Source organism: Heptranchias perlo, chromosome 32 (assembly GCF_035084215.1).
Source record: "Heptranchias perlo isolate sHepPer1 chromosome 32, sHepPer1.hap1, whole genome shotgun sequence".
Taxonomy (NCBI): domain Eukaryota; kingdom Metazoa; phylum Chordata; class Chondrichthyes; order Hexanchiformes; family Hexanchidae; genus Heptranchias; species Heptranchias perlo.
In genome coordinates this window covers 11,494,820-11,520,076 of record NC_090356.1, presented here as the reverse complement: position 1 = coordinate 11,520,076, position 25,257 = coordinate 11,494,820, and the positions used below count along the sequence as shown (strand labels likewise).

The 25,257-nt window shown below is 41.7% G+C and overlaps 1 protein-coding gene across 4 annotated transcripts in view; it reads right to left on the bottom strand.

The window, feature by feature from the left end:
* Positions 1–25,257, bottom strand: part of pik3cd (phosphatidylinositol-4,5-bisphosphate 3-kinase, catalytic subunit delta) — a 161,251-nt gene that overhangs the window by 73,924 nt on the left and 62,070 nt on the right. For 3 of the 4 annotated variants that reach the window (XM_067970341.1, XM_067970342.1, XM_067970343.1), the window contains one exon: positions 10,619–10,756. The gene's annotated coding sequence lies outside the window, so the exon portion shown is untranslated. Of the gene's footprint in view, positions 1–10,618; positions 10,757–17,445; positions 17,518–25,257 lie in introns of those variants that run through there. The other variant, XM_067970344.1, reaches the window with a different exon arrangement.

Genomic DNA, 25,257 nt, shown 5'->3' with positions numbered 1-25,257 from the left:
TTCAAATAAAGCTGTTGGACTATAACCTGGTGTTGTAAGACTCCTTACAGTGATACATTCACACACGCGCGCGCACCCACACGCACACAAAATTCCTGTCCCTCACTGTTTTGTGTGGGCAAAAGGGCACAGCCCTAAATTATGTTTTGCCACAATATTCAATTTTTAAAAAATCTTGTAAAGGGGAGCGCACTGCTCTGTTTAGTTATGCAGATATATTCAAATCAATTGAGTTAGCAATTGACAGAGCCACTCACATGGGCACTGAACAATTTGGCTAATGGCAAGCTTCTGGTTTTCTGTGGTTAGTATAGGCTTAAAAAGAAGGTAAAACAAAGTTCTGGTTCTGAAGAGAGGTGATGACAAATTAGTTTAATAAAAAAAAATAATTTCATCAGTATTAGACCAATCTTTGTGACTGACTTCCAAATACAATTTTCCCATTGGCGTGTTAGTGAACAGCAGTGCCTAGCTTGGTACATTTAAACAGTGTAATTAAAATTTACTGGGCAACAACATTTATTTTTGTTAGGCAAGGGTATTAAGGAGCCCTCATCCATGCCTTTATTACCTCTCGACTTGACTATTCTAATGCTCTCCCTGGCTGGCTTCCCATCTTCCACCCTCCATAAACTTGAGCGCATCCAAAACTCTGCTGCCCGTAGCCTAACTCGCACCAAGTCCCATTCACCCATTACCCCTGTGTTCACTGACCTACATTGGCTCCCAGTCCAGCAACGCCTCGATTTTAAAATTCTCATCCTTGTTTTCAAATCCCTCCATGGCCTCGCCCCTCCTTATTTCTGTAACCTCCTCCAACCCTACAACCCTCCGAGATCTCTGCGCTCCTCCAATTCCTGCCTCGTGCGCATCCCCGATTTTAATCGCTCCACCATTGGCGGCTGTGCTTTCAGCTGCCTAGGCCCAAGTTCTGGAATTCCCTCCCTAAACCTCTCTGTCCATCTCTCCTCATGAAAGATGCTCCTTAAAACCTCTCTCTTTGACCAAGCTTTTGGTCACCTGTCCTAATATCTCATGTGGCTCGGTGTCAAATTTTGTTTGATAACACTCCTATGAAGCACCTTGGGACGTTTTACTAAGTTAAAGGCGCTATATAAATGCAAGTTGTTGTGATGGAACCAAGGCGGGTAGATGGAGTTAAGATACAGATCGGCCATGATCTAACTGAATGGCGGATCAGACTCGAGGGGCTGATAGGAACAGGAGTAGACCAATGTTCCTAAAATGCACCATTGTAAACCTACAGATGATTTTATTTTTTAACAAAACTATCTTTGGTCACGAACAAAAATAATGTAAATGATCACGTGAAAGGACCACAGGCCATCTCCTTCCATTGAATGAGGAACCAATCCATTTATTTTAGAATGCTTTACCAGTCAGCAGTTAGTCCATTTTCCATACGTTGAATGTGAAGTACCACCTCCTCATGGTATAATTAGTTAGTGGTTTCCTAAGTTTGTAATGTCATCTGATTTTTGCCTTCCAGCTCCGCACAAAGAACTGCTCTATTCCATCTTTTGAAAACGGGGTCCCTGAACCATAAGGGATCTGCGAGGTCATCAGATTTCTACCCATCTTATCATTAGATTTCTGTATTTGTTGACTTACCAGCATGTTATTTGAGTTGTTATACACCAATAAGATGTTTTCTGAAATGATAGGGTTTCCTTTACGTGGCTGCCACTACCTTTCAGGTTAGGACGGGTGGAGACCCCCAGGGAGTAGGGCAGTATTTGTAGTGGGTTCCCCAACACAGAAACATTGAAAAACACTGCACAATACACCATCCTCATTTTAAACACTTGGGAGTTCTGTTACAAATCAGTACCAACAGTCAATGCACTCCAAAAGTAATTGATTGCATGAAGTGCTTTGAGTTATTTTGATGAGGTGATAAATTGTTACATAAGTACTAAATATTTATTTCTTTTAGGCAACCGTATATCCTTAGTTAAATAAACCACAGGACAGAGAGAAAAAATAAATCAGGTGGAGGTGGCCCCAGGTCACTGTGAAGATCTGGTTGGCTGCCGGCCAAAAAGGGAATGGACAGATATTTGGAAGCCAGCCATCCTTGTTGACAACAGGACACAATAGGTCCTTTCATTGGTTTACAAGGAAATAATCTTGAAAAGAAAGGCTTGCATTTCTATAGCACCTTTCACGACCTCAAGATGTCCCACGGCACTTCACAGTCAATGAAATACTTTTTTTTTTTGAAGTGCAGTCACTGTTGTAATGTAGGAAACGCAGCAGTCAATTTTCACACAGCAAGCTCCCACAAACAGCGATGAGATAATGACCAGATAATCTGTTTTTGGGATATTGGTTGAGGGATAAATATTGGCCAGGACACCGTGGAGAACTCTCCTGCTCGTTTTCAAAATAGTGCGGTGGGATCTTTTACATCCACATGAGAGGACAGACTTGGTTTAACTGTAGTATCACCTCAACATTAAGCATCAATCCAAAAGATCTGCACAGAATACTAATACAGCAAATTTGCTTACCTGAAGTCTGGCCCTGACGTTATCTGGAACTACATCACTTGGATACATAGATTCAAATGCACCGTTAACCACGGCTTGTTAAACCAGGACCACCGAAGCACAATCACGTTATGGCAAATCTAACCTTTCCCTATTTCTCCATTATAGCATCAAAGTCCTTTTGCACTTCAAGCAATGACTGCCAAATCAGTGAGACATCTATCCTGGTTACAGTTGACTGCAGCTGGATAAAACTCCCCACTCCAAAAATAATAAAATAATCTAGCCTCACCTGCCCACCTGGGTTTAGCTTAACACTACACAACTCTCCTCTTACTAAACTCAAGACTATGTTTAAATACTCAATTTATTTTAAAAATTCTGAAGACCCGTGGTACCATAAATCTGGTATGCAAGTCATGTGCATGGTATTTACCTTTTGACTTAATGATAACCAATTTGGTAAAAATCTTTCCAAGTGGTACCAATGTGCAAGTATATATTTAGAGGAAATAAAAGCAAATAAATAGATCTGACTTGGCAAACCAACTCTTACAGCATGTATGATTTTAGAAACAGACCAGTAGGAAAAGGTAAATGATCAAGATGTATTTCACACAGCTATTACTACAAGCTTGTAAACCGGTTACAAGATTTAAAAAAAAAATCAAACAGTGGATACAGTTGGTCATGTTAACAATACTAATAGTATCTATGTTGACCCTTTACAGGACCTGTTTGGTATTTTAAAACTAGTAACGATCCCTGTCTATGGTGTAACCCTCACAAATGTTCCCATCTTCATAAATAATTAAAATGTTCCATATAGTTTTCAGTTGAAAACAAAGTCATCTGATAAGACATTGTAAGAGTCATATTGTTTGATTACATTTCTCAAATATTTTGTTGCATCTGATACTCAGCATGGCTGAAGTACGGGATTTGAAGCAGGTTTATTTGTCTGTAAATGTTATATTTAGATTTTAAAGTCAGACAACATCCAATTATGAAAATATATCAATAATCAGATAGCACTGCTTCTAAACAATTTGCACATTGCAAAAACTCGTAGTTAAAATAATGTTACATCCTGAAACACAAAAATTAATACATATACATGCCTGCTGTATAAATTAAATATTAATACAATGAATGCTAACTTGCCTCAGTTCTTGAGTTGGAATGTGTGAAGAAGACTATTAGACCCATACATTAATATTAACGATCCTGGTGTCGATTTACTGTAGTGATGAGTACACTCAACCAGGAGCAGTCTTCCTTGAATGAACGTAAGTTTTATTGTAAATCAACTTTGCAGTTCAGAAATACGATACTGGTTACATCACACAAGAATCCTGTGCGCAAGTATAAAATCTTGGCTGAAATTCTCAACCAAGTAGCAGTAACTCCAGCGACAATTCAAGTGGGAAGTCAAGCATTTACGCCAGCTCAATGATGAAAGCCTGCCAGTTGACATCAGTCACAGCTTCAAGCAAACATCACAGCCAGAAGCACTGCCAGAATACACTTCAGTCTTTTAATCCTCTCCATTGCCTTGCAATATTTCTCCATTTCCCTTGCCGCACCAACCTTGCTGCTTCATGCACGAAATGAAATTCTCACTAGGGCTGCCAATAAGCATAGCAAATTATGTTTATGAACCACAACTTGAAAACAGAAAGAAAAACCCACACACAACCATAATGCTCCTCCTGCCCAGCCCATCCACCAACGGGAGGCTGGACTTAGATTATGTTAATCGACTAGAAGCTCCACCTCAGGATCAGTTACTAAAAGTGAAAATTCAACAGTTGAAAATGAACATGGTTTCCCAGGGAAAGTTGCTTACGAATTTCAGAAACTCTGCACAAGTATTAAATCCACACATTTGGATGTCCCAGACTCCATCTGATTGCAGACTCATTAAATTATATGGAATTCATTCATTCTTCTAAAACCAGCAAAGGTAAGTTGTAAAATACAATAAAAATGCTTCTGCATGCAAAACATCTGGGAGCTCAGGGCATTCTCTACATAACAACAACTTGAATTTATATAGCGCCTTTAACGTAGTAAAACGCCCCAAGGCGCTTCACAAGAGCGTTATCAAACAAAATTTGACACCAATATCCAAAACATAATAAGAACACTTGTAATGTGGAGGCACGTTCTGCTTTATCAGCAGGTAAAACACATGAAGCTCTAATCACAAACATTTCCCCAATCTGGGAATCTCCACTACACGGATAGGTGAGGGTGAAGTTTCAAAATGCTGAAGCCTCATAACAGTGGTCTTGTCAGTGATGTTACTTGTAATCTGTTAGTTTGAAGACTGTGTAATAAATGGAATTGAAGGGGTAGGAATTGGACCTCGTCACGCATGTTTTACGGTCAAAAATGGACGCAACGAGGGCCAAGTTTTGACCAACATCCTGCATCCCAAGGATGGCTGAAAGACGTCCAACCTGATATCGGGTCAGGCCATTTTTAAGGAGTCCAAAGTTTTTTTTTCATTCGTTCATGGGATGTGGCCGTCGCTGGCGAGGCCGGAATTTATTGCCCATCCCTAATTGCCCTCGAGAAGGTGGTGGTGAGCCGCCTTCTTGAACCAAAAACAGCCATTAGGCCGCTTGCATATGCTGATGAGGGGCCTAAAGTTTGTTTTATGACCCCTCAGGCTAACTGAGCTGTCCTGAGCAGAGCAGGCACTGGTCTGCTTTGCCCAGGTTTTCCAGGCATGGATGTGGCCAAACAGCTGCCACCAAAAAGGTTGTTTTTTAAATTTTAAGTCTGGTGTGGAACAAGGCAAGCGGCCCGACGTTCATACTCATTAAATGGGCGAGCTGCATGGAGAGGAGTGATGGGCACCGGCAGCTTGCCCAAATAGCGGTAATGAGGCCCGAGGCCCAATTTCAGGCGAGCCTCAGGCTTCCCGGTTGAGGCGCACACTCCATGCGTGGCTTCCATTTCAGGCCTATAAAATGAGCCTAAAAGGGAATTTCCGCCCCAAACAGAACAACAGTGGCTACACAGAGTTTTAGGTTGGAGGTTCTCCTCGCCCAATCTCTACCTGGGGAGGGACCAAAAAAAAGAAGAAACCCTGGAATTCACCTAATAATCTTTTAGTAGTCAGCTTATGAACAGATCTTAAGGGATGTTGATGGAAGATTCACTATTTTTATTCTGCGGTTTTCCAGTTCATAGTCGTGTAACGTTCGCTACAACGGACTATTACTAGGGTTAGGAAAATAGTGTTGAAGGAAAGGCACAGAACACCAGCCAATTCAAAGTAACAACGGGAATTCGAAAATTAAAAGTAAATGATCACTTTGCTCCATTTCTCCATCAATGTGCGAAGCAAAACTATTAACATTGGGGCACCTTGTGGAATTAGGCCATTTACCTTCAAAGGCAAATAAACATGACCCATCAAGGTCTGCCAGTGCTGAATATCATCATAAAAGTAGTGGACGTTATTTAGTCACTAAAAATACTAAGAAATGTTAGCAGTGTCATAACATAACAGCAGTTTCTTCCAGAACAAATGATTAGAAATATCTTTAATGTAGATACTTTGGAGATGGAGCAGTACCACAGAGCAGCAATGCTCCGACCCATGCTATAATATCACGTTCCTCACACTCTTTTAAAACGCTCACGAGAGGTTATATCAGACAGCTGCTAGGGCCAATTACTCTGCGTGAAAGGGAAATTCAGAATATTTACTCATGTGGAAAACATCAGACTTTCATTTTTTTAAAAATCAAATTGTTTAATATGTTAAGACAACAGCCATAATGAAGCCAATAGAGGGAGTGGAATGGAGATGATGCAATAAATATAACTAACGAGTGTTCGCACTATCGCAAACTATTTACAACAGGAAACCGAATCCGGAGGAGGGTTTAAGGTACTTTTACAATTCAGGTCTCAGGAGACGAGCATCCATGTACCATCTCCCCATGTTTGCACTGTAAAATCTGACCCTCTTATCCCAGCAGTAGAATTTTGGATCCACAAAGTGTGGGATTATGAACACATCTCTGACTACTATTACAACAGCTTGTATTTATAGCGTGCTTTTCACATACAGTTAGATGCCTTGGCATGCTTTACAATAAAAGGAGGAAACAGGTACGGCATTCTGGGCAAGTTGACGCTGCGGAGAATTGAGGCATGGAGGCCAGCTAGGAGGACGTTCAAGACGTCAAGCCTCAAAGTGAAGAAGATATTGACCAGGATTCTGGCAGCAGAAGGGGAGAGATGGTGTCGATACGGGCAATGCCACGGTGTTGGAGAAAATAGTTTTGGTGACAGAGCAGAGGCGGGGATGGAAGCTGGGCTTGGGGATTGAGAAGGACGCCAAGGCCCTGAACTTTCCAACTCAGTTCGCGATGGTAGCCAGAGAGATTGACGGAATTGAGGCCAGGTGCATGAAGCTGCGGAATGGCCAGTTGTGTTGAGATTCAGCTGCAGGAGGTTTTGACTCATCCAGGTCTTGATATCAAAATAGGCAACTGGAGAGTGTGGTAAAAATCTTTGGGTCAAGGGAGGTGGCAGTGAGGAATAACTGGGTGTTGTCGGCCTACATGTGGAAACTAACCCTATGTTTCTGGATAATAATGCCAAGGGGCAGCATGTAGTTAATGAAGAGGAGGGGGCTGAGCATGCACACAGCAATTGACCATGCAAGCAGAGGAGAAGCAACTGGCCACGCTGGAATGGAGATAAGAGAGAAACTAGAAGAAAGCAGTGACCCAGAGATAGACTTTAGAGGACAATGGAGCATTTGCCTGTGCCAAAGGCAGCAGAGAGGTCAAAGAGGATGAGGGGAGAAAGGGAACCATAGTGACAGTCACACAGAATGTTAGTTGTGACTTTGACCAGTGAGGTCTTAGTACTGTCAGTGGATTGGGAGAGCCAGATTTAACTGTGTAAAAGCCCACGTACAGATGCTGATTTTCCAAAATCTGCACTAAACATATGGCAGTAGTTTACAGCATTGCCAATATAAATTGCAGAATTTAGCTCATTTACACCAGATATAGTAACACGTTGGGTCATCTTGATCTCTAGTTATCCTGCAAACAAGATACATAGAAGTTTGTGGTCTCATCTGTTTCTAAGCAAATTTTAATACAGTACACACAGGTTCACATGGCATAAGTTCATCAGCCCAGCCTACATGTAAATTTGAGGACACACAAACTCCGGGTCTTAAGTTATTTGCATACCAGTTTATTCCACTGTTCTACTTGATCTACCATTACTTCTCCATAATTCCATGATTGGGGAATTAACTGGGTCACACAAATGAGGTTTAGAACACTATTCCCTTATGGGGCCCGGGTCGTTTTAAGTACAAAACACGACATTTCTTTCACATCGAGCCTGTGTGGGTGAAAAGGTTCAAAGAAACTGTTTTTAATGTGTTAACATTTTCCAACCAATTTTGCATTGATGTGGTATTGATGATGTTTTCAGTCTAAAAGGTCATACTGGTACATTTCTGCTCTTACCAACATAATCTTATGGCAGTGCGGCTGGGATCACAAGTGCTCGTGATGCCATCACCATTCAATGGAAGGTTAACATGTGATTATCTATTACACTATTTGTTTATCACCCACTGAGGACATATTAGAACTGAATAGTTGTGCTTCATCGTACACTTTAAGTGAACTTGTATGTTATTCTTAACCATTTCTCATGTGGCCCAAGGCTATTGTGCACAATGTTTTAAAACTGCCAAAGGCGGGGTGGGGGGGAAAAAGAACTAATTGTTGGGTAGAGTAATTGAGTTGAGGAGGCTGACTTCATGCATTCCTCGACATTTTCCATGCTAGGTCTTCTCAAATATAAAAAGAACGCTCACAGTCTTCTTCCACCTACTGTTGCAGAAGCCAGAAGACATTACACAATGGAATAAAGCACCTTTTTGAATCGAGACCGAAGCCATACACAACGCAAGTACCAACGCAGATCCTTCATGTGCATGGACTACTTTCAGCGTCACTACTCAACTAACTCATGAATATTACACACGCCCCAAGGTTCTAAAATTGCATCCGACTCCAAAAAAAACTCAAGGAACGTTTACTTTTGTTCTGGGTTTTGTGGGAGTGCCACCGAGCATACCTATGTGTCGGCTCTCCTGTGTTTATATACTGCCCTGTGTCTCTAGTTGTCCGAGCCGTGTTGGAGGTCTACTTGAAAAATGGAGACCTCATTTCTGTGCATTTGAGCAACTTCTGACCCTGTTCCTGAATCAGCCTCCTTCACAGAACAGGGGGGGGGCACAGGATAGTCTTGAGGATGCCAAATTTTTTTTGTTGTAAAAGATCTTCCACTTTCAGAAAATTAATTGCCACCAAACAGGCACCGATCCAGTAGATCATGACAGCATTTTACACCATGATTACAAGCACATAGTTCTGGCTCTGTGCTTTTCAAAGACCAGTGTGGGAGGCAGCAATACTGGTAGTGGATCCGAAGACCCAGGGAAAAATGGAGTTGCCACTGCTGTCCAGTGTGAGCTAACTGGTAAATTTGATATTCTGCAGTCAGCTACACAAGGACCATGCGTTGAGAGTCGAAAGCATTGCAATCATGTAAAAGCACCTTCAAACAAACTGAACATATCAAGGTGGTTAGTTATCCCTAGTTCAAGATCTAATCTGATTGTTTCTTTTCCTACCATAACACGGCCTTCTGTTTTTTTGCCGTTTTGTTTATTATTTGAGGAATATTCGTGCATCTATTAAAATGCAGGAACACCAATGTTCCTCAAAAACACTTTTTTCTGATTATGCATTTTTCTATGCTAAAGGCGCTAAATAAATGCAACGACTTGTTGTTTTATATTCTTACCCAGGCTCAAAATGATTTCATGCTAGAAAATTAGATTTTGGTGTGTACGTTACATTTCAGAATAAATAATCTGTCTGTACTCTGTAGCCAAGAAACAAAGGTCAGTGGATAATACTTTGTTTCTGGAAGCTTTGCAAGCTGCAAACACTCCAGGAATCTTACGAACATACTTCAGGAGACTGCACTAGGTACAGGAACATGGTTCTTTACCAAATAACCCAGAGAAAGGCTATTGGAACCATGGAAGTGTACAATATAAGTTTACTAGGATGGCACCAGAGATAAGAGGATATAGTTATGAAGAGAGATTTGGAAAACTAGGACTTTATTCACTGGGGTAGGAATAGACATGTTCCAAATTTTGATAGGGTAAATGGTGAAAGATTATTTCCCCACTAAATCGATAACAAGGGGATATAAATTTAAGATTGTTACGAGAAGCATAAGGGGAGAGGTTTGAAGGAATTCATTCAACAAAGCATTATTAGAATATGCAAGTGGCTGTCGAAGCCAATCGATCGTGGTATTTAAGAGGGAATTATATAAAGTTAAAGGAAATACTGAAGACTCGGAGGTAGAGTAAGAAAATGTGATTACTGTAGATGATAAGGGGTCACCCGTTTGGTACAGAAATGAGGAGGAATTTCTTCTCCCAGAGGGTCGTGAGTCTTTGGAATTCTTTACCCCAAAAAGCTGTGGAGGCTGAATCATTGAATACATTCAAGACTGAGTTTTTGATCAGCAAGGGAGTCAAAGGATATGGGGAAAAGTGGAGTTGAGGTAAAAATCAGATCAGCCATGATCTCATTGAATGGCGGAGCAGGCTCGAGGGGCTGAATGGCCTACTCCTGCTCCTATCTCTTATGGCTCCAAAATGGAGCTAGCATGGGAACAGGCACAATGGGGTGAATGGTGTTCTTCTATACTGAAAATTCTACAACTTTATAAACTCAACTCATGGAAGGGCCCTGCAGCCCTTGTTACAAGAGCAAGTTTAAAATAAATCAGGAGTGCTTGCCTGTCTGTTCGATGGTAACCAATACAGGGGGTGGTTAGAGTATGCAGTAGAAGACAGTGCTTTACAGAAAATAAACTGAAGAGTGGCACTGGGAAGTTACAGGCCTCTGTATCCCAGTAAACCCTTGTGCCAAATGGCCTATTATATTTCTACCAGAATTTTGTGTTAAATAAATAATTAAACATGACCCAAAATAGGTACGTAAATAGGTACTTACCGTTGTTGCTGGTGGTAGTTCTAGTGGGGTAAGGTGCTGTTGGGAAGTCCTGTGATTTGATTGAGGGACATGCAGTGGAATTCCTGACCATCAGTTGGTGGAGACAAGCTTGCTGTTCAGATGGACGATTGCCGGCAACTGTCATGGAGGCAGATGGAGAAATTGAGCAAACTGGTTTTCAATTTTTTTCCTCAAATGTATTTACAGAATTACTGTAAATGCTTCGTAAAACTAAAAAACTGGAGGTTTTCAATTTTGGTGGGGAGTGGGGCGGAGGGCAGTTATTGTATACTGGGAGCAGGCATGCAAAGTGATGGGAGTCGCAGACTATTTTTGGGTTGCAGGACTTGTTGTTGAAAGTAAAGCTCACAAAGAAAGAAGTCAACCGTGATAACCTCATATAAATGTGGTACATGTATGGTTCATACAAGAGACCCACTTCCAAAGCTGATCAACAAAACAAAGTCACTGATTTGGCTATTATTAATGCTTATGGCTGGGATTAAGCTGCATTATCCCAACACCTATTTTTTAAAAAAAGAACTATACAATAAAAAGTATATACATAATGAACATGTCTCTTCAAAAAAAATTGTAGCTCCCCCAGCAACTCAGCCATGTTATAAAGACAAAACTGACCTTTTCGGTTCATATTTCTCCTCCTGGCAGAATGGGGTCATTCAGCCCATCACCTTTGAACCATGTTTTTCTCCAGGAGTTACATAGTCTAATCCCATCCTCCTGCTCACTACAATATACTTTAATACTCTTCTTTTGCAAGCAACTGTCTAATTCCTTTTTCAAATAATTTTTGGACTCCCCTTCAACCATGGTTTGGGACAGAGATTTCCAAATTCTAACCACCTTCTGTAAAAGAATGTTTTCCCCTCACCCCCATTTAAATCTTGTGGCTATAAAATTTTAAGCTCCCGTATTGACCGATCCCATAATGACCAATGGAAACAATCCATCGCTATTTATCCTCTCGTAAAACCCTTCATAATCTTGAAACACTCTATCCACTTATCCCTTCACTTCCTCAGTTCCACTGAAAAAGCTCGAGCTTCTCAAGTCTCTTCTTCCTAACTGTAACCTCCCTTTCCTGGCACAACTCCATTTCTCTACCGACATGGCCATGTTCCCTTTTAACTTTGCAGTAAGACTCTTCCGTGGAACCTTATCGAACACTTTTGGCAAAAGCTATATAAACTGCATCAACAGCGCTTCCGTTACCTATCCCACAGAAACCAGTGAGGAGTCACTGTCCACAGCGGAGAGGAAGGAAAAATAATTGGGGGGAGAAACTGGCAAGGAAACAGCGGAAACTAATTAAAATAGATTCAAATTTCATGTCATAATGAGTTCAAGTTTCAAGGTTTATAAACCAATGTTGCTCCCTATTGTTTTCATTCAGCACACAAAGCTGGCATTCACAAATTACATCGAACTACAGTGTGGAAACAGGCCATTCGGCTCAATTGGTCTATGCTCCACACAAGCCTCCTCCCACCTGACTTCATACCCTTCTATTCCTTTCTCCTTCATGTACTAATCTTGCACTTAAATGCATCTATGCTATTCGCCTCAACCACTCCATGTGGCAGCAAGTTCCACATTCTAATCATTCTCTGGGTAAAGAAGTTTCTCCCGACTTCCTTGTTGGATTTATTAGTGACTATCTTATATTTATGACTCCTAGTTTTGGACTCCCCCACAAGCAGAAACATTGTCTCCACATCTACCCTATCAAATCCCTTCAGAATTTTAAAGACCCCTATCAGGTCATCCCTCGGTCTTTTCTTTTCGAGAGAAAAGAGCCCCGTCCCAGCCTGTTCAGTCTTTCCTAATGGATAGATGGCATGAAGGAGCCCTGGCATAATTATGCTTGGCATCCATGATCAATAGCCAGATTATGCACCGTTTATAAACTATGATGAAAATATATTGACAAACCCTAGAAACTATAACTGGCGAGACCGTCAAAGCTGAAGGATTTTTTTTTCTTCTTTCTCAATGGCACAGTATCTTATGAGCATTGCAGCGAGCGCTTAAAAACATTGGGAAAAACGCAGCTTTGAAGAATTAATGTCCGGACATCTGCCTTATTGAAATAAAACAAAAACATCCACCAGATGCCTGAAGCGGCTTGAAATGCTCTACAATATGTCATTTACTAAATGAACTGGTGATAGATAGTGGCAAAAGTAAGTTCTGCAGCGATGTTCCTGTATTAAGCCAGTGTTTCCTGTGGTAAAACAAACTATATTTTCAGGATAAGGTTTTGCAATGCTGTTTGCATATAGAGAGGGAGGGGGAAAGGCAGCACGACCTTTTTAAAAGTCTGAATCTAGGGTGACATAGGATATTGAGCTGATTATGAGATATTCGATAATAAGTGATAAAGAATAATGTTAAATTTCCTACAATGTTCATTGTATATGGAGATTAAACAACAGTTAGAGACAAACACTTTGCAAAGGAAAATACTGTCCCTATCAGAAGATTCACAGCATCTTGGTTAGGCCAGCCTTCGCTGTTGTATACAAAGGCTTTCTACTGGATAGCAATGAGACCTTGTATCAAGAAGAAAGAAATCTGAACACATACCAAATAAATTCCAGGTTGCACCAGATCAGAAAGAGCACTGGCAGCAAGACAGCAGACAGGGCTGTGTGTGATGGCTGAATTATTCAAAGAATGAGCTAGATAGAATTTTTTGATCGTGTAGATAGGAAGAAACTATTTACACTGGCAGGTGGGTCGGTAACCAGAAGTCATAGATTTAAGATAATTGGTAAAAATTCCAGTGGGGAAATGATGAGAATTTTTTTTAATTCAGTGAGTTGTTACGATCTGGAATGTACTTCCTGAAAGGGTGGTGAAAGCTGATTCAGCAGTAACTTTCAAAAAGGAATTGGATAAATACTTGAAAAGGAGAAATTTGCAGGGCTATAGGAAAAGAGCAGGGGAGTGGAGCTAATTGGATAGCTCTTTCAGAGAGCTGGCGCAGACACGATGGGCCAAATGGCCTCCTTCTGTGCTGTATGATTCTAATACACCTGTGTGGGCAATTCTATGTTTTCCCCTCATTCATTCAACAATCACGTACAAATGAATTTCCAAAATAGTACAAGAGGCTTGAACCAAAAAGAAAACACATGCTGCTATTCATTCCAATGAGGTGAAAAACAGATTTTATAACAATAGAATTAAAAACATTTTTTTTTTTTTTTTAAGTGTTTCCTTTTTTCCCCCCCCCCAGGGTTCCCCCAACATCACACACCACTTGGTGCTTTGGAAGGATCCCAGGAAGCTGGGTCCCAGGTCTCGATTGCTTTAGGGGCAGCTAACTGGTGCACTAGCACAATCCCACGATGACTGATTGCTGACGCTCTGTCATTCCTTCTGGGAAAATTGCCTCGGCTCTGTTCAGCACCTTCGAGAACAGCCAGCAGCAATCGATAACTTATCATGTGGGACACTGCAAAGGACCTTTTGTCCGACCACTTGGTGCCACAGTGTCTTGACACAACAATGAAACATATTCTTTTGCAGAACAAAAAGCTTACATGTGATAATGGACTTCAGAGCATTTGATGATAAAACTGAAGAGTTTTCAGAATACTTTAAATTCCATTACTTTCGGGCTTGGGATTCAAGATATAAACTGTAACAGATGTAGGCTTGCAACAGTCTACCAAACATTAAAGCTGGAAAAGATCGGCATAAATATAAAAACAGAATAACTTTATGTTAAACTAGAAATTCTTTTGAGAAACTTTTCAACAATCGACGTTATAAGTTCAAAGGGGCCTAAGGTGCCCCACCTATCAAAAAGGTGATAAATGTTGCACAGGACATATCCCCAATAGGAAATATTCTCCATTTATTTCACCAGGCAATACTGAACTTCACATTTACACGTGTGATCAGAATTTAGGTCGATGGGAACAAACCAAAGATGGACATCCGTGTGGATCTCCTTGCATCAGGTAAACAAAGAATGTCATTGTTGAGGGAAATGATGATCCTCTTTGCTCCACAGTATTCATGGACGAAGCACTGTAGATTAAAATTCCTCTCCCGATGTTCATGACCCCTTCAATATCAACAGTGGAATGAAAAAGATGTAGGAGACCTCAGCAGTCACAATTCTCCAACCTTGTCAAGACCACATTTAAAGTTGCCTTGTGCTTCTCTGTGATCTTGCAGATCTATTTTCAGTTGTATAAGCTAAATACACATCATGCAAAGAAACTCCAAAATTTGGATGAAACAACTTGGCCTTTGACATCCTCTATGATTTGGGATTCAACCTGCATTAAGCTCCTTCAGCATTACAGGTTCTTCGCTGCGGGTTTGGTGGTTGAACACCATCAAGCGTTCTTGAGTCGTCAAAACACTTTTGCGGGTGATGCAAAGTTCTCTCTTTTTTCTGGGGATGGAGTTCTACTGAGCAACCTCATCCGAAGCCTCCCTCATGGTTCATGAATTAGGTGGAACCACTCTCATGCAAAGTATTGCTACATCCCAGGCCATGACCTGCGCCAGCACCAGATCCTTCTTCTGCTCGGTGAACCTGGACTTCCTGGCTTGTTTGTTCAAGTGGACTATTTTCAAATCAGGTGAGACACTGCTGTTACCACTTAATTACTTAGGGTGGCAACTGTGGCTCAATGGTAGCACACTCGCCTGAGTCAGAAGTTGTGGGTTCAAGTCCCACTGGGCAAATGGATGACCAAGGTCCCCACCAGACTTTCCTTTGCCAGTCATCTGTTTCTCAGGTGAGAAATAGGTGGCCAGCAGTAGAAATTCCACCCAAAATCTCCCTATCATTTTCATTTGGATATCTTTCACACTGTAGAAACTGTTCCAAAATAATATTGAACTTAGGAGCAGGAGAGCCCTGCTGAGGAGCTCAAACATCTGCTGCCAAGACACCTTATGCTACCAAATTTAAATGGTACTATTTAGTAAATTTGAATAGTATTTAATGTAGTTACTTTTCACCTGCCACCGATTGAGACCCGACTGAAAGCTGCCCATGAAGTGGCTGCAGAATGAGTGAAATGCTCAACAGCCAGATCGCACAGTGGAAAATGCACTCTGCTTTGGGCAGCAAAGCCACCGAGTTTCCAATGATCTTCTTGTCATAAAACACTGATTTCCTAGAAATCCTAAACACCTGAGCTCAGTAAACATAAAAATAGAGTGTTCGCCTACATCCCACACCGTGTAACCGATGATGCGCTTCTGATCAGTGGGGTGGCAGACAGAATGACTGACAACCATTTCCTGATTTAAACAAATCTGGGAAACTACCTTGGGGCGAAACCCCTGGTGACAACTACGAACTGCTCTATCTTCACACCAAGTCAAAAAAGGCTGATTTACAATTCAGGCCAGCAGCTCAGCAACTTTGTGAGCCAAGAACAGTGCTGTTTTCCATGTAATAAAACCATAGACACCCAGACAATGAAACTTATGAAGAATCACTCTGAAGTTCCAATATGGAATGAAGAGAGGTTCATCTGGGCATTGGTATCTTGCTTCATGCAAGAAACTAAGGAGAGCCCCCTACTGGCTTGGAGTCCAGTAGTTCAGGGAAGGCTACGTTATTGGCAATATGTACATGAATGGAACTAGGCTTTAAACTCAGTTCAAACAAATGTTAGAGACTCTGAAATATGGTGCACCTACATACTTGGGGGGGGGGGGGCAACAGACTTTCAGCCCAACCATTCAACAAACTATTCCCAATTTGTATTGCAAATCCTTTCAGTGGATGTTTCTTGGAAGCAAAATATCAACAACCCTCAGTGGGTGACCTTGTCCTGGGTTCCAACAACCGTGCCGTCAATCTAAGTACTGCGATTCAGGGTGTAGAATCTGATCTCAGCTGCACAATCTGATCCTATCTGCAGTGCAAGGTAACGCCGCCTTTGCTTATAACCAGGCCTATGCAAATGTGAGACACTATTTTGTCGCCTGTTGAATGTGAGAAAATGATCTATGGTTAAAAACCCAAAAATATAAAAAAGGACATTCCACCAGTCTGTGCGGCAGCACACTGGAGTCACAATGAGAACCACCAATCTGCTACTGTGGAGTACAATGTAAACATGTTTTGCAGCAGGAGTGATTAATGATGTGATGCCATCCATGTCTTCAATTTATAAAATGGCAATACACAAAAAAAAACTTACATTTATACAGCGCGACCTCACGATATTTCACAACCTCAGGACATCCCAAAGCACTTTACAATCAGTGAAGTACTTTAAAAGTGTAGTCACTCTTGTAATGTAGGAAACACAGCAGCCAATTTGCACACAGCAAGCTCCCACAAACAGCAATGAGATAATGACCAGATAATCTGTTTTAGTGGTGTTGGTTGAGGGATAAATATTGGCCAGGACACAGTGGAGAATTCCCCTGCTCCTCTTCAAATATTGTCATGGGATCTTTTACATCCATCTGAGAGCGCAGACGGGGCCTCGATTTAATGTCCCATCCAAAAGACGGCACCTCCAACAGTGCAGAACTCCCTCAGTACTCCACCGGAGTGTCAGCGTGGATTACGTGCTCAAGTCTCTGTGGACCTAAGACTACAACCTTCTGACTCAGAGGCGAGAGTGCTATCGACTGCGCCATGGCTGACACATCTTATAAGGCACGTTACTATGGCAACAATGTCTCGACCACAGTAAAATAGATTTTCACAATTGGAAAGCGTAATGACTTGTAATTGGAAATCAAAACCATTACGACATAGATCCACCCAATATTTTAATCTAGAAAGAATCCAAAAACTGTTAAGACTTTACCTTCTGCTGTTTTCTTTCAGTCACCTAAAGCTATAGCGTACGACAGAAAGCATCAGTGGCTACAAAAGCAACTCCAGTCACAATTCGATACGCAATCTTCCACAACAAGCATCTCGATTTAATCAGGCTCGGAGCTGTATTTCTGGCAACAGACACATTTTCTTCAATGCGACCAAATCTTTTAAGCTGTAATGGACCAGGGTCTTGCTCCCAAAACACCCACTTGGCTCACTGGTGTACTCCAAATTCACCTAGCCATCAAACATACTGGATCATGACACAGATCTGTTTATGTTCCAGTGGCTGTTCAATGAAATTAACTTTCAAGGAAGTCTGATTCACAGAAATGTGCATGCAAATACATACCCCATTCATCACTTCCTACTCTCATTTTATCAAGACTACAAACAAGCACAGAAATATATGGCAACACATGCAAATTAGTTTTAGCCAAGAAATAGGGGACAATTATCTGCTGCCAGAAACCAGTTTCTTTTAATTAATTGGCAGTCTTAAAAATTCTGAGTACTTGCTACACATCAGGAAGAAACATTTCAGGAACTTAATTATCTCAAAAGAACATCTTTTAGGGGGGTGCAGTGGAGCTGGACTCAGAACAGTATTGCAAGGAGCCAGTGCGCGCGGTCACAGTTTGAATCCTGCTCTGGGCTCTGTTTCCTGTGCCAAGCCCCACCAGGGGAGGGTTGCTGCAGTGTGCCACTCACTAGCTGGCCATCTGGAAGAGATCTGGAACATGCTGTTCTCAGCAGTGCAGATGCAAAGATCTAGTAATAATAGATTGAAAATTGAGGAGCCTTTTTTTTTAATATGAAATCGTTTTAGATAGAGTTTGGATCATTTAAAATAGTCACCATGTCAACTCCACTAGGCATTGCTTGCATTGGGTCAGGTGCTTCCATCTGCACTGCAGCTGAGTTGCTTAGTGAGATGGTGTTTGTGGGGGATTTCCATCAGGGAAAGTTCCCAGCCTTCCATAAGAGGCACCAAGGATGACCTGGTACTTCCCCAGAAAGGAAGAAAGAGGACGATCCAAGATAAAAGACTAAACCATCTACAGTATCGGGTGCCTCGCATCAGGTGTGAAATTGGCACTTTTGGGTAGCTTGCTTGCCTGCGTGTACCTTTGTAAATACCAGTTTAAATGACAGGGCAAAAGGGGCCTTAAGCTAGAATTTTAGATGAAATTCCTCCTCTATTGGTCACCTCGTTCAAAAATGCTGAAGACCAGGATGTCCAGGTGAGAATTAATGAGTATCCTGTTGATCCAGGGTACTCTGCATTGACATGCAAGATCCCTCGTTAGGTATCACAGTGCCACATGTTGATAGAATGGAAGCCTTTACTGTTGAAGTACACCACTGGATGTGAAGGCATTAGCCTGAGGGTGCCCTCATCTCCATTTGAGTGTGGGAAACCAGCAGTGGTGTCGAACCATTGTTGGTCTCTCCAAATCTGACTAACAGTACTGTGGAATTGGATGTGTCAATAATTCCTCTAGAACAGTGCATTCATCAGCTCTGAAATGCAGGTGGACCTAATTCTTTAGCTGATTCCCAAAACCATCCATCCTCACCAAGGTGGCTGAAAATGAGGATGCAGAAAACATCCGTTAATCTGACAGTGCAAAGTCAAAGACTGATGACCTATAGGGACTGGGGTTGGAGAGAGTTAAAGGCTGTACCTTAATTGAGAGGTTCAGGTGACGTCTGTGAACAGCTCGATTTTCACACTAATGACTTGTAAACAGCTACTGTACCGTGTGTGTGTGTGTGTGTGTGTGTGTGTGTGTGTGTGTGTGTGTCTCTCTGTCTGGTGGCACTTCCTCATTTTTGGAAACTGAAACTTAAACTACTTTTAAAACAATCTTGCTTCTCGTTCAAAACTATCTCGCTTCTCGTTCAAAAATACTGCAAATCAAGTCAGCCAGGTGAAAATGGATGAGTATTGGTCTGGAGTTTCCTCCGTGGGTGCAATCCGGAAGTTTGACCTGAAAATGCGCCCAATTTTGCCCATGTCAAGTTAATTGTAAACAATTTTACAACACCAAGTTATAGTCCAGCAATTTTATTTTAAATTCACAAGCTTTCGGAGGCTACCTCCTTCCTCAGGTGAACGATGTGGAAATCGTTCACCTGAGGAAGGAGGTAGCCTCCGAAAGCTTGTGAATTTAAAATAAAATTGCTGGACTATAACTTGGTGTTGTAAAATTGTTTACAATTGTCAACCCCAGTCCATCACCGGCATCTCCACATCATGTCAAGTTATGCTTAAGTATCCTCCCAACTTCATCAGAATATGCTCGAACTTAAAAAGGACGTAAATCATCATAAACAATCGGGGTCCAAGAAAAGCGCCTAACTCGTGATATATTTCTTCTTTAAGTATGAAAATTTAAGTTTCAACTCATTTAACCATCGTTCATGCACATCAGGCACAGCAGATATAAGAACCTGCAATTGGGGAAGCTTTTCAATTTTTAATGTGACTTGCACTGATGCCATAAAATGCATTCAAAGAAACAGGAAATACAGAGCACGTTTTGATGAGGATAAATTTTTTAAAACCCTCAAAAAAATTGCAATAAAACTCCAGTGGTATGACTTTCTTTCCCGCTGCACCTGAAAATCTGGTCGCAGTGTGAAGAGAGACCCTGCGAACTAGCGCAAATGGAGGATACACGCACTGGAGAGGCAGGGGAATGGCCATGGCCAGTTTTGTGGGGAGGGATGCGTTCAGCCAGAGGGTTTGATGAACGGCCGTAAAAGATCGAGGAGACTTGGGCACATTGCAGTTACGCGCGTTACATCCAGAATTCCGCGATCTGTTAAGCCGCATAATCGGTTTGCGCCAGGATTACGTGCGTCTCTGGACGCATATGCAGAGGAAACTCCAGGCCGTAGTGTCGATCCTGGGTCGTCTGCCCCCACAACAACATAATAATTCTAATGAGGCTAAATACAGAGAACATTATAAGGATGTGACACACTTGTATGCTTGAAGGTCTGAGACTTGTATGTCAAGCTACGAGGGAAAAATGTGATTTACGAACAGTTGTCGTGTCCCAGGAACAGGTTCTACTCCTCGGCTCGCTTGCAGTCACCAAAGCCGTTGGTTTAATTTTTAACCCATTATGGTGAATGAACTGAAATCTCAAAAACTCTGGCCAGCCCAATTCTCCAGTGTAGCTGGTGCTCTGAGCATTTTTTAAAAAAAAAACAAGTCTTTCTGGATTCATTTCTGATCTTTCACTGAAGTTCCAGACTTGTATTATTTACATCATTAAAATCGATCTCCCCTTTTCCTGCAACATTAATGGCTTGTTATGGCCCAGACTTTCTAAACACCATTTCCTGTCACTGGCTATAACAGCCTTCGTTGGGGCAGCTAATTCCCCATGGGAATTGGGAATTGGGAATGTAAATTCAGATTGTGTAGCCTGAGGCTAATAATGATCCCATTCAGCAGTAACACTGCACACTGGAATTCATGCAGTATACTCAGTGCACCTCTTGGTGATCTGAAAGATGGAAAATATCACATTCTAGACTCATTTTGTATGGGCTAAAATAGCTAATCAAATTTATTTAAGCTTAAACAATTCACAAGAGGCAAAGATATTAGTCACAGGCTGCCCAGTTTTGCTGTGTAATTTTCCTCAGCCAGATTTCCTGCTCGCGAGGGTTGTCCAGTGACCTCTGCTGGAAAGTGTGCGTGTGATGGATAATGAGAACAGGACGGGGCTCGGCTGCAATCTATTGTTGAATATCCCGCAAAGACTCTCACATGAAGAAAGGCCACTTGGGCTATGTAGCAGGGGGTGCTGCTTGTGGAACCCCACCCAAGCAAGGGACAGCACCTTCAGGAGAGGAAGAGAGAACATTGCAGGGGAGGAGGGGAATGCAAATGGAAACAAACTCTGTGGGCCAGAATTCTGTCAATCAATTAAAGGGTTCAAATTGTGCTTATTTAAGCTGAAGAGGCATGCAGCAAGTGGCCTGTTACATTAACAGCTAATGCCTTCCTATTCATTCTTACTTAAACAACTGAAAATGGTTTAAGCTCAGTATTAGTCCAGCTTTACAAAGTTTGTGTTGAGGAAACAACAGCTCATAAAACTGTCAGAAGCCAGGTCATCTACATTGTTGAACTATCATAGCGCATTGAGGCAGGTACTGGTTACCGCTCTCTGAACGTGCTCATTGTATATTCATGGTATGGTTTTTGGCATCAAATCTCACCTATTCAGTAACACAGCCAGACAATATAAAACATGAAAATGAACAGGATTGCTGAATTAATTATTAAGAGATTCACTGATAAGGGTGGGACAGGGGGAGCATGTCACACTCATTTTGCATCTCCTGGGCAATGAATACAACACCTCACGCATCAATTACCCTTTGATTCCTTTTGACGAACTTCAGATTAACAAACGAAAGTGAAGGTTTTTAAAAGGGGAGTGTGTGTTGTTCATGATGTTGTTGTTGACGCCCAGTTCTTTCCAACAGGCCATCGTGGACAAGCATCGGGTGGCACTGCCCAACAATGGGGAGGGGGGAGGAGCGGAAATAACATTGTTGGATGTCATCACATAGCACTCTCGTACCTCTCCAGTGCCTGGTTACAAACTGATGTGGGCGAAGACCTGAAGCAGGTTATCTTCTAATCTTTTCAAAGTGCCTTTACATTACATTGACTTCAGACATGCCAATCTTAAGCAATTTAGGGCACTGGTAAATATAAACTTACTGGCCTCTAAATTACAGATGACAGTGGAGACCTACTTTTTCCCCTGAGTCTGACAATCCAGTGCCAGTCCTGAGCCCTCTACCCCAAGGCCCAATGCATTGAGTGCCATGACGTAAACACACAACCAGCTCAGAATCAGGATTCCTCACATCATGCATGGACAATGCGGAAACCCACAGAGCACCTGTGCAAGGGATACATGCACGTGTGGAACAGTGGGGTTTGGCTTCTTGATATGGCATATATGTAGGCCGGAACCAGTTACTTGTGAGAAAGTGATACATGGAAGCTGCTCTCCCGAGCACCAGACTCAAACCCTGACAAAACGTAAATGAATATTGAGTTAGGCAGTGACGTCGAGTTCTGGGATATAAAGGACTGTTTATTTTAAATCAAAATTTTGATGTCTGCTGTAATCTTCAGATTTCCAAAACTCAAGCTTGATGAAAATTAAATTACTTCTTCTGATCTGTCTCGTCTTTCCTTCGACTCAATTAAACTTGAGTGATGTCCTGTGAGGGCTTTGGGAGACAAGCATTCACACGGTACAGTCCCCACCACTAATAGTGGGCACGTTTGTGCGAACACGATTTGCCCACTATACGTGGTGCAAAGAAAAAACAAATGATCGTGTGAAATAGTGGAGGCGCAAAGGAACTCAGGATAATTCTGTTCAGTACGTGGAGAGGGTGATTCATAGGCTTGCACTGACAACCGATGAATCGGTCAACTTTGCTGAGATTAAAGTCCTGGAACCATCAGGGGTGTGAAGGAGGGAGAGTTAAACGGGACGGGTGCACTGTCTCATCTTAAAACCGGAATCTGTCACCTCAATTCTTTATTATTTTTAAGTTGGATCGTTCTTAACCCCAATGAGAAAGAACCTCTTTCAAAAGTTTAAAACTTAGCCTTTATAATTGACGCTTATGGTCACGCCAAGTGGTTAGTGCTATTTGCCCTATATAGGCCACTGTGCGGGATAAACGGGGATGGTGCAAGTGGTGGGGACTGTACCACAGGACTACCTTCACTCTGTTATCCAGAAATAAAGATGAGGGAGGTGAACTCAAATCATTCTGACTGAGGTTTTACAGGTATTCGCCTATCCTGTCAATTTGGATAAAATTCTTCCTGATAAATTAAGACTGTACAGTTCCAATCGACTGGGACAGTGGGATATCCAATTACACAAGCTGTTTCTCCAAGGTTAATGAGCTGAGCTCCTTCCAGCTCAGAAATTCAGCAATTGGAGTCGTGCTGTCAGTCATGAATAAAATATACACATGCAGAAAGGTTTAATTCTGTGCAAGTCAAGGTTAGGGAAATAACCGAGTTGTAGCCTTAGTTACCGCTGGGAGCTACGTTCTAAGGTGCGGGAAAGTGAGAGAATAGACATTCCAGTAAGAATTACTGTATTGTCAGTTGTTTCATAAAAGTAGTCAGGGATGCTTGTCCCTTAATCCTGTCAGTCAGTCTTCGGTCAGCATAGAGTTTCCATCAGTGAAATGCCTCACAACAGCAGGCTTGCTTGATTGATTACTTGACTTTGAACTGATCTGCTACTGGATCACATGATTTGTATTGCCCAGATACCAGGGTTTATTTTAGTGCAGCATTAAAGGGAAATGACTTCCCCCATATAGCCCATAAATTAAAAATCATACAGATTGATGTCGGAAACCTGACACCAGCCATACAACCAAATACACGATACACTCCCCCATCTCCTAAACGTCATGCGTATGTACTGTCCTTTCAACTTGCCTCCATTTCACCTGTACTTTTTAAAATACCTGTATACTTACTTCATTAGTTTACTGGTATATTTTATATCAATCGAAGGTTTTTAAGATACCGCAAAGAGAAGTAAAGCAGCCACGAATAAGCCAGCGATTTTGGCTATGCCATGGACTTTCAGCCATTGCCCGAATGTTCACCCTCGTAAGAATTTCCTCAGATTGGACAAAACACAGTTCACCACGATTCAGAAGTCAGTGATAAAGCTGTGCGTTGATGGGTTTATGTCGTTGTCTAAACGTGTTGTGCCTGTAGCTTGCTTATGCGATTTACAAAATGTTTACTGGTACAAAATGTCATTTACCCTTACAAGAGGATGTATTTGCGGTAGGTACAAAAACAAAGCTTCTAATCAGGCAGAAGTGAATGCAAAAAGCAACAGCACGTATAATTCATATCATTTCAGTCACTGAACCTAAACATTCTCCTGATTTCAGGTCCCAGAATCTTCTTGTTAATAATGGGAATGTCAAGTTACACAAACTTGTTAAAAATGATTAAAAGCATGAAGTAAATAGAAGTAGTGGCCAGCAGTGAAGCAGGAAAAATCTCAGTGTCTGGAGGAGTTACTTGAACAGTCTCATAGTGGAGGATGTTTATCATGTCTCACTGCCAGCTATGACATGGCCTCCATTTCCAGGCTTTTGTGTCATTAAATGTACACTAAACAGATGGGCCATTAAATTATTCGCATTTTGTCCATTTTCCTCTTTCCTTCCTCCCCCCTCCCCCCCCTCCACACTGCTGTAGACGTGAAGCATCTTAAAGGAAACTGTGGCATCTGGAGCTCCAACTTCAGAAGGGATATTTACTCAGATCTGATAGTTCCACAGTATAGCTTCTGGATTTGACATAATGCAGAGCACATTAATCTGTCCAATATGATTACACCACCTCCAGAGTATGGACCATGACAGTAGGATCAGTCTAGACAAATAACAGCTCTCTACTGTATTCTGGCTTGATGTACCTACATTTTAAAAAATACACATTAAATAGCAGCAAACAAACCCGATCAGGAATAACCTCTGGCTTCACCGACACTTTGCACATCCATGTTTCATCCCGCAACGGTGTAAAAAGTTGATGTCAGCTGCACTATTTCTCAATCTGTTAACGAGATGGGTTCCCCTCTTTTTCCTTTCCCTCATCCGTTGAACGAAGTTATCACCTTTACGTAGCTACATCACAAACAGAATCAACATTCCAAGTTGGTCACGAATCTGTGAAGGATTAAACATAACT